A 10665-nucleotide genomic window follows, 5' to 3' on the forward strand; every position below is an offset into this window, starting at 1 on the left:
GCTGCAATAGACCACACCTGCTTCTTGACCCAGGAACGTGGGAAAGAGAAAGGCATGGCTTGTTTTGGTGCTGGCGGAGGAGCTGGTAATAGTAGAAGAATGCCCTTCTTCTGATTCAGAGCGGGGAGGTACTCTGGTGCCCTGCCAGGGCCCGAGGACCGCAGGGTCATCCCACTGCTCCATGCCCTCCCCAGTCGGCGTTCTGGCAAGGGACTTGTTCCGACAAGTACTCGCTTTGGGGATGGAACAGCCTCTCTTTTGTCCAAAACCTGCCTTTGACCTAAAGCTGTACAAAGAACCTTTCGAAGAGGAAAATGATTGGGCTGGGAAGTCCTCAAGTCCTTAGCTCCTTCCCCGAGACCTTGTGTCCCCCACTTCCCCCCGGGCCCAAAGCATGCTGGGCCTTTTGGCTCCTGGCCTGCCATGGCATCTGTGGCTTCCGCCTTCTCAGGAGTCAGTCACATCCCCTGGAATCTTCTTCCTTTCCTCTCCCCTGCTCCCAGTTGTCCTGCTAAGAGGACATGGCAATCGGACAGCAGGCTTCTGGAGTCCAGAGTCGAAACCTGCCCAGAGGCTGCCTCCAGGGCAATAGCGGTATGACTTCCTGCAGGGTGGGTTTAGCTCTGGGGGATTTGAGTGCCATTCGACATGCTCCCTCCCACCCCCAGTCTTTCTCATCCCAGTACTGCTGGTGGGGAGGAGTGGGAGGGGCTGCCTTGCTACACTCAGGACCAAGCATTGGTATTACTGGGGCCATGTCATTTGTGCCATTGGATGGTGGAACCTGTGTCTGTGCAGTGCCTGTACTATGCTCTGCAGAGGGGAACATTTGATGGAGGGGACCCACAGTGTGGACCCAGCTCTACTCACCACCCTACAACCTTCTGTAGGACTCCTGTTCTCAGCTAGGGATGGCTTGAAAGCCTGTGGCTGTGTGCTTTCCACTTTGGATTCAACCCACCCACCAAAGCTTTTGTGAATCTCCTCTTTGGTCAAATGAGCAGTTTCATTTATGCTTTGATTCTTTAAAATACCGAATATGTTTATTTCTTCTTGCCTCTTGTTCTTTCAAGCTTGAAATTTCTCAGCATATCAAAGTCTTCACAATGCCCTCAAACTTCTGTCTCCAAAAGCATTTTTACTTGGCTCTCCCTGGTGGGAGATGCTTCGCCTTGAGGACGTTGAAGTTTGTTTCTGGTTCTTGAGCTTGGTGGTGTTTGTAAGAACAGGTACCAAGATAGCAGCAGCCTTTTTCCTCACGTGAGCAGCAGTTTGTGTTCTGTGTTTATGGATTTTAATTATTTCAAATAGGAGTGGCCAAAGTCTACACAGTGTTTGATGTTTGGTGGTTTTATCTGCTAAAACCTGTTGTTTTGATGGCTTTGAAAAATCTTAGTAAAATAATTCAATGTTGTCAGAGCCAAGAAGGACATGCTTTCACCACGGCAGTTGGCATGCAGTCAATGTATGTACAAACCATATGGATAGAGATGACCATATTACACTCAGGATTAGTTTGTCTTTTTTTTTTTTCCTTTTTAAGATTTATTTATTTATTTGTTTGTTTGTTTATTTAGAGCGTGTAAATGGGGGGAGGGGCAGAGGCAGAGGGGGAGAGAATCTCCAGCAGACTCCTTGCTGAGCACAGAGCGGGACGAGGGGCTCCATCTCATGACCCCTGAGATCATGACCTGAACTGAAATCAAGAGTCAGACACCCAACTGACTGAGCTCCTAGTTTGTCTTTCTTTTTTTCTTAAAGATTTTATTTATTTATTCATGAGAGACACACAGAGAGAGAGAGAGGGGCAGAGATGCAGGCAGAGAGAGAAGCAGGCTCCATGCAGGGAGCTCCACGTGGGACTCAATCCCGGATCTCCAGGATCAGGCCCTGGGCTGAAGGCAGGCACCAAACCACTGAGCCATCCAGAGATCCTACTAGTTTGTCTTTCTAAAGATTGTTTTACCTAGTCTTTCAAAAAATGCCACCTAATTACCTAGATAACCATTTCTCAATAAAGGAGAATGAAACCTAGTCCTTAACTTCTTGGTCCGCTTTGTCCCAGTTTCCTGCATCATCTTAGCCCACATGCACCGTGTCCTACTTGCTCCAGGAACGACAACGAGCTGCCTTGTCCTCTGCACGGCCAGACCAATCACTAGCGTCCTGGCCTCACCGTGCCTGGGGGGCAGCCACCCCTCTCTCCCCATGGCTCTCTCACATCCTCAGGAAATGTCCTCTGTGACTCTGCAGGACCCCCCTCTTTCTTCTCCGCACAGCTTGCCCTGCTGACCGGGAGTAGTCTGCCGTCCTGTCTGCAACCCCCTCACCTATTGCCCTCCTCGGTGCCACTGACAATACTTCTGCTCAGGCTACTCATCTGGCCCTCTTGGCACTTGACACTTGCGGCTGCACGCAGGTGCTCCTGAGTCAGCACCCCTTACCAGCTCTGCACCCAGGCTGGTCCCACATCTCTCCTGTCTGGACTATGCAATGGCTGATCTATTAGCCCCCTTGCTCACATCTCTTTTCCCTTGAAACTCCATCCAGATCAATGAAAGCAGCAACCTGACCATGTGCGCCTCTGTAGAAATGTTCCATGACTCCTGATTAGTTGGGAGTCACACCCCAGCCTCTAGCAGGACATGTGAAGCTGGCTCCATCGCCTGGGCCCCATTTCTTACCACACTGAGATCTAGAAGTGCTGAACAACTTGTGTCCCTGGCATCTGGTTCTCGGTCATACGTGCTGCCTTGATAGGTATGGGTTCCTTTGGCAGGGACACCTTGATAGGTATGGATCCCTTTGCCAGGGACACCTCCTGACTTCTCATCTGCCTGACGAACTCCTATTCATCCTGCAAAATCCTTACCCAGAGTCACTACAGCTTCCTCCCAAGACAGATTCTTGCATGAGGCAGAGTCAGTGGAAGTCCTCTGAAGTGCGTGCAGACCTCTCATTTCCTTATTACTCTGTTGTCATGAATGTTTTTCCGCTGTTCTCCCGTTCCTCAGGCAGCGAACTGCATCTGTACACCCTGCTTTCTAGCACAGTGTGTAGCACTGTAGACCTTCAACAAACGTGCTGAGCTGAGACCTCAGATATTTCCAGGGTTGTCCCAAGAAGCAAATGTCCTTGGCCCTGTCCTTAGGCCTCATCACAGCTAATCACAATCAAAGAATATATCTGACAGGGACCCAAGAGACACACAGAGCTCTTTTCCCCTTTCCTGGGGTGGTTGACTGCTCTTCCTTTCTTTGGGCAGAGGAGCTGAGCTTGATTGGGCGCTGTCACAGACTGACCCTGAACCTCCTGGGGCTTCAGTTTGCTGAAGGAAACACATGCGATAGGGTAACGCAGCCGAGAGCGTTAAGTGAACGGTAGGGGCACCATGGTTCTCTCCATGCCATTCAGCACCTGTCCTCTCTCCAGGTGACACTTGCAAGTGGGACGTGGGATGCGCAGAGCTGTTTATAAAGGCGGTCCAGGAGTCCTTGATGCGGTTTGGGTCTGCGATGGGTAAGGGCAGTAGCAGCTGTGTTTGTTTATTGGGGCGATGGCTGAGGAAGAGAATAGCACCCTTTGGGGATGTGTCTAAGGTAGGATATGTGATTAAACCACAAAGTTGAGCCCACAAAGCGTCCATTTGGGAGAGTGCATTTGTTAACACTCCTGGGTGGGAGTGGGTGGTAATGGGAGTTGGGGGGATGGGTGCAGGTGGATGGGTGGGTGGGCCCACTGTAGGGCGGGCAGGTCTGCCTCCTGTGCTGCTCCAGGCACAGGCAGCTGTCACACACCCAGGGAAGCCTGGGCGCTGGTCGTGCTGTTAGCCACAGCACAAGCCAGCGGATGATGCATCAGCAGCTTGAGGAGTGATGGCGCCTGGGTGTGCAGCCCCCATCAGAGCAGCATGTGAAGGAAGTACACATCGGCGGGGGGTTTGGGCCGGGCCCTGCTGCTTGCGTCCCCCGCGTCTGTCAGGGTACTGGATAACACCTGGGTGGACTTCATCCTGGAGCCAAATGTGTGTAACTCCTGTGATTAGCTAACCAGGTGACTCATTGCTTACACTTCCTGAGTCCTCAACCCTTTTTTTTCTTCCAGGAAGATCTCTATAAACGGGTCATAAAATATGCCGCATGTTGTGTGCCAAATGCCTCTGCAGATACTTGACTCCATTCTGCATGTTCAGATGGCTCCCAGGAAGTAGACACCTTCCTCTGACTCTCATCTAATGGGGTTCACTGGTGGTTGCAGCTTGGCCCATGGGATCGACTTTGTTCCTTTGTCCATCCATATGTACCTGTACTCGCTCACTCCTACCCCAGATGTCACTGAGCACTTACTAGGCCAGACACTGCTCAGCCCAGCTGTGGAAAGCTAACTGAGGCAGTCCCCACCTTCGAGAGCTTGAAAGAAACCAACCATAGCGGGTGAATAAATGCTGGGAAAGAACGAATCCTGGGGTCCTCAGCATGGTTGTCAGTGCAGAGTTGTTCAGCCCCTTTCACAGAGAAAATGCAGTGGCATCTGGTCTGTCATCAGTACGTAATACAATACTTATTATAAATAAGTATTATAATGGTGCTTATTACTCAGCACCATTGAGGATCTTCCAGGATAGGTGCTATCTAGATGTGATGTTCTTGCCATTGTTATAATCAAAAGCACCTAATGACCACATATACTAGTGCAAACTAAATAATATTAGTTTGTTGGTTAAACAGCTGCTCAGGGAAAGGTTTTGTAGACCAGCAGTGGTGTGTGAGCAGAACTTTCCAAGCCATCTTTGGGGTAGCCCAGTGAAATAGGAACACTCCAATAAAGGTGAGGTGCAGGCTGGGAACCTGCTCCAGGTGCACCTCACAATGCGCCTCACCTGGGTAAACACACATTTGCATATCAATGTATGGATTACGGACTTCCTTTTCTCAGGCCTAGGAGGTGCCCTGTTACACACGCAGGGGGACCCAGGGCCAGCCAGCTCTCAAATCCCGTGCAACAGGAGAACCCAGAACTCTATCTTCAGAGCCCCAGGGGCTAGTCCTACATAGCGATTTCTATCTGCTTTCCCTTAAAGGAAGGGATCCTGTTTTGTAACTCACCCTGCCTTCAAATGCAGACCTGGCCTCCAGGCTCTGGAGGCCGCTGGCTCCTGCGTGAGCTAGCCAGATTTTGAAATTACCTCTGGAGCCAGTCATTATAAAAAGCCTGGTACTCAGAAGGGGAAGAGAGGTAGCTTTCATTGTAACTGATGAGCTCACCAGGTATGGATGGAACCTTTCAAAGGGGCCAAATTAAATAGCAGGCCTTGAGCTCGGCCCCCGCTGCTGCTGTGAGGAGCAGGTGGGAAGAGTATCAGATGTGTGAAGTCCAGGTGACAGGTAACTGGATCCCCGCCGCTGAGTCACTGCGTGTGATAGGCTTAGGGAAGTGGTGTTGGGGGGGCACAGCCACACCCCCTCACCTGTCCGCAGAAGGGCCAGCGGGTTAACCCACACCTGTCCTGCAGGGCTTGCCTCGAGTGGATGAGAGTGGATATAAATCAGTGCAATTTCCGCCACAGCAGTCATTAACCTGTGGGAACTGTGCTGAGGCAGGTAGTTTCGGGAGAAAAGGCCCTGGAAGCGCTGGAGGGAGATTAGAAGTTTTTTGCTCTTGCCATGATTTGCGTGCATTTCAGTGTGCGTTCAGTTCCAACTTGTGACCATAAAATAACCTCATAAATGAGATTACTAGGCAGTGGAAATCGACCTGGTTTTGACAGAGGGCCTGGGATGCAGGTTGGCTTCTCGGGAGAGTGGAGAGGTCTGACCTCAGCTGGGGTCCTCAGTTTTCTGTCCTGTCTGGGGAGATCTTTGGCCTCACTGCCTTGTATGACACTTCCCCCTCAAGGCCCTGTGGTTCTGTTCGCTGTAATGAATCAGAGGCCTGCCCCGGTTCTACGGGAGCAGCTAGTCCATCTGCCCGAGCGGCAGCTGGCAGGTGACATGTGATCCTTATTTTCAGTTGCTTGGGGACTGGGACTGGCTTCTCAGGGCCCTCTGCACATGGGCAGCTGGCCCAGGATTACAGGAGGCCAGATGATTTTGGGAGGACTCTATGGTCTAGTGGTAAAGGACCCTGAGAGTGGGCCCTCTGTTTTGATCATTTGGGCCCCAGCATCTAGCACAAGATGCTCAAGACCAAGAACCATTTGTGGAAAGAGGGAGGACACAACAGGAGGAAGAAACCTTCCCTGGAATTCCTTCCTTGGAACACAGTACTACCTGCCCTCAGCTCAAGTCCTGTTCCCTGTAGCTCACTCATATTTCCATCAAGCACTTGGATGTGTCTTTAGTGGGTTCTTTTTTTTTTTTTTTTGTAAAGATTTTATTTATTCATGAGACAGAGAGAGAGAGAGAGAGAGAGAGAGAGAATGGCAGAGACACAGGCAGAGGGAGAAGCAGGCTCCATACAGGGAACCCAATGTGGGACTTGATCCCGGGTCCCCAGGATCAGGCCCTGGGCTGAAGGTGGCGCTAAACTGCTGAGCTACCCAGGCTGCCCAAGGGTTCTTTTTCTTTAATTAATTAATTTCTTTTTTTATTTTTAAAGATTTCATTTATTTATATGAGAGCGAAAGAGAGAGAGAGTACGTACAAACTGGGGGAAAGGCAGAGGGAGAGGGAGAAGCAGAAGCAGACTCCCCACTGAGCAGGGAGCTCAATGCAGGGCTCAGTCCCAGGTCTCTGGGATCACAACCTGAGCTGAAGGCAGATGATTAAGCAACTGAGCCACCCAGGTGCCCCTAATGGGTTCTTAACCCACCTCAAGAATGACAATGAGAGAAATCAAGTCTGTTACCTGCATTTCACTGACCAGGCCATCCAGGCACAGAGCAGGGATGGCTCTTTTCCAGTGGTGGTATCCTCCACTGGGAGAGCTTGGTTCCCACATGCCCCTTGAGCACCCATGCCCTTCTCCTTCCTGGAAGGTGTGCTTGGCAGGGGTCAGTGAGGCTGATCCAGAGGGGCTCAGAGAACCCTCCTCCCCCATCAGGCTTCTAGAAACAGGCTTCTAGACCTGACCCTGGTTTCCAGAATGCTGAGTTAACATTTCCTTTACCTGTACAAGGAGGCTCATGGGTGGGTGGCTGGGAGTCCTCCTGGTAGAAATGCAGTGAGTATGACCACATCAAGGGGCTCCCAAATACAGAGACAGATAGATACCAAGGATAACTGTTCTTATAGCTACCTTGAAATTGAGTTTCACAGGAAAAGAGTTTTAAAGTATTTAACCTATATTTAAGTGTGGAATGAAAAGAATGGCTTCCCTTTACAGGAATTCGAAGTCCTAGAGGTCAGCTGGTGCTGTGGACTGCATGCATGTTTATGTCCCCAGCCTCTCAACCGCAAAATTCATATGTTAAAAACCTCATCCTCAGTGAGATGGTGATAGGAGGTAGAGCTTTTGGGGGTTATGAGGCTAAGAGAATAGAGCCCTCATGAATAGGTTTAGTGCCGTTACAGAAAAGACCCCACAGAGGTCCCTCACTCCTTGGCCGTGTGAGGACATAGCAAGAAGTCATCATCTATGAACTGGGCAGCAGGTTCTCACCAGGCACCAAATCTCCTAGTGCCTGGATCTTGGATTTCCCAGTTTCCAGAATAAATATTTGAGCAGTAAATATTTGTGTTTTTTAATTTATTTTTAAAAATATTTGTTGTTGAGAAGACTCCTAGTCTATGGCATTTTTGTTGTAACAGCCCAAATGGACTAAGCCACAGCCCTACCAAACTAATACAATAACTTTATTTCTAAGGGAAGCAGATTAAAATGACATCCCTCAGAGATCATTAAGTGCGTGTGTATATTTGTGTGTGTGTGTGTAGTATAAGCACGTGGCAGCAACGTTTCAGTGTCATATGCACAGCCATCCTTTGTCATCCTCTAAGTGGTCTGGGGAAGGAATCCGATCAAATGAAGAACTTGAAGTTCCAGTTTCTATTTATAGCCTTGCAATGCTCAAAGAACTTCCCAGCTGTTCTCTGCTCACATGTGGCTTTCAAGAGGTGGGAGGGTAGTTGGAGCTGCTCCTGGATGTGCCTAAGCCTCTCGAAGAACACTCTGGGTCCATGAGAAACCATCTCTGCAGCAGATGCCATGCTGTAGGAGAACAGTGGCAAAGCAGGAATTAGAAGGATTCTGAGCCCAGAAGTAAACCCTCATGTATGTGGTCAACTAATATTTGATGAGGGAGTCAAGAACACCCAATGTGGAAAGGATAGTCCTCAACAAAGATGTTGGGAAAACTGGGTGGGCACATTCAGAAAAATGAAATTGGGTTGCTGTCTCACACCATTCACAAAAATTAACTCAAAATGGATCATAAGATCCCAAACTAAAATTCCTGGAAGAAAATGGAGGAGAAACTCCTTGATGTCGGTCTTGGCAATAATTTTTTGCATAAGTGCCAATGAAAACAAAGCAAAACTTGTTTTTGGTGCAGTAGGACTGTATCAGACTTAAAAGCTTCTGCACAGCAAAGGAAATAATTGACAGTATGGAAATGGAAAGACAACCTGTAGAATGGGACAAGACATTAGCAAACCATGTATCTGATAAGAGGTTAATATCCAAAATGTATAAAGGATTTGTACAACTTAATGACCCCCCCAAAAAATCCCCTAAAGAATTTGACTAAAAAAATGGACAGAGGAATGAAATAGATGGTTTTCCAAAGAAGACATCTAAATGGCCAACAGGTACAGGAAAAGATGCTTAATGTCACTCATCATCAGGGAAATGCAAATCAAAACCACAATGAGATGGCACCTCACACCTGTCAGAATGGCTGGTATCAAGGACACAAGAGATAACAAGTTGGCAAGGATGTGGGGGAAAGACCCTGTGCACTGTTAGTGGGTGTGTAAATTGGTTCAACCACTATGGAAGTTCCTCAAAAAAAAATTAAAAATATAGTATGATTCAGTAATTCCATTTCTGGGTATATACTCAAGAGAAATCAAGAGGATATAGAAGAGGTATACACAATCCCAGTGTTTATTGTTCTATTAATAACAATAGTCAAGATATGGAAACAAGCTACTTGCCTGTTAACAAATGAATGGATAAAGAACCCCCCCACCACACACACAGACACTAGAGTATTATTCAGCCATGAGAAGAAGGAGATCCCGCTATTTGCAACAACATGGATGGAACTTGAGGACAATTATGCTAAGTGAGATAAGACACATACTGTGTAATATCAGAGAAAGACACATACTGTGTAATATCACTTATTTGTGGAATATAAAAATGCCAAACTCATGCAAACACAGTAAAAAGTTGGTTACCACAGGTTGGGGGTGAGGTGGGGAAATAGGAAAGAGGTTATTGAAGGGTACAAACTTGCTACTAGCAGATAAGTAAATCCTGGATATCTGATAAAATGTATAGTGAATATAGACAACAATATTGTATTATATTTACCAAACTTGCTACAAGACTAGATCTTAATTGCTCTTACCACAAAAAAGAAATGATAACTATGTGATATGATAGGTGTTAAACACAATGGCAGTCATATTATAATATATTAATGTATCAAATCAACATGTTGTATGCCTTAAACTGACACAATATTATATGTCAAATGCATGTCAAATATAAACAAAATATTTTTATGTCAATAAAAGAAGGAGCATTCTGTACACTTGGCATCCAGCCCCCAAAATGTCGAAAGCCAGGGCCTCCATTCTCCCCCTGAACTGTGATCCTGATGGTTCGCCAGGAGCTCAGCACCCGGGCCATCTCCCAGTCCCCAGAGACATCGCCCGCCATGGTAGGATCACATGTTCCTTCTGCTCCAGCTTCTTGGGACCCTCAATAGAGAGGTCTTAGTTTGGTGACAGGAGTGGTGGGAATGCAATCATTCCGAGGTTGAGGAATTTCATTTAACATACAACAAATATTTGTTGTGCATCTGCCTTGTGTCAGACAAGTGTGATACACTTTTATCTTTAGTCCATTTAATCCACGTGATAATCCTATGAGATAGGAATTCCCTTTTCCATTTATGAGATGAGGAAACCAGAGGGGCAAAGAACACAGCTGGGGAGGGACCAAGCAGCTCTAGACTGTCCATCCTTTGACATCCAGGTAGTTTGCATAGATCACCTGGTAATGTTACTGCAGTGTTCAGGTGCTCAAATATTTGCTTTGCTTCCTTTTTCCTTTGAGATCTGCATTGTGGACTGTGTCCCTGTGTCCTTGAGTGTAGAGCTTGCTGCTGGGGGGAGCTGGGAGACTGTGACTTCACTGGAGCCTGGGGTAGGATTCCAGGGAGAGTGACTAGGTTTAGCAAATAAAAGTGCAAGATACCCAGTTAAATTTGAATTTAATATCAGATAGACAACGAATACTTTTGTTTTAATATAACTATGTGCCATGCAGTCTTTAGGATATACTTATGCTACAAGAGTATTCCCTTATTTATTTAAAATTCAAGTTTAACTTGAGTTCCCAGTGAAACTTGAAGCTGATCTAATGCTGAAGGAGGCTCCTTTTGCAGAGGCTGGGACTGGATTCAGCTTGGCTCATGAGCTCTGTGGGTTCTTTCTGAAATTAGCTTCACCATCTACACTCAAGGTTACAAATTGGCAACTTGGACAGAATCTG

The 10665-nt window shown here is 47.5% G+C and overlaps 1 long non-coding RNA gene across 1 annotated transcript; it reads left to right on the plus strand.

Moving 5' to 3' along the window:
• The first annotated feature begins 285 nt into the window (after positions 1–285).
• Positions 286–4606, plus strand: LOC112660899 (uncharacterized). The gene is made up of 3 exons (XR_003137298.3): positions 286–594; positions 3433–3519; positions 4105–4606. It is a non-coding gene; the product is annotated as an uncharacterized LOC112660899 (long non-coding RNA).
• The last annotated feature ends 6059 nt before the right edge of the window (positions 4607–10665 follow it).

Source organism: Canis lupus, chromosome 4 (genome assembly GCF_003254725.2).
Source record: "Canis lupus dingo isolate Sandy chromosome 4, ASM325472v2, whole genome shotgun sequence".
Lineage (NCBI taxonomy): Eukaryota > Metazoa > Chordata > Mammalia > Carnivora > Canidae > Canis > Canis lupus.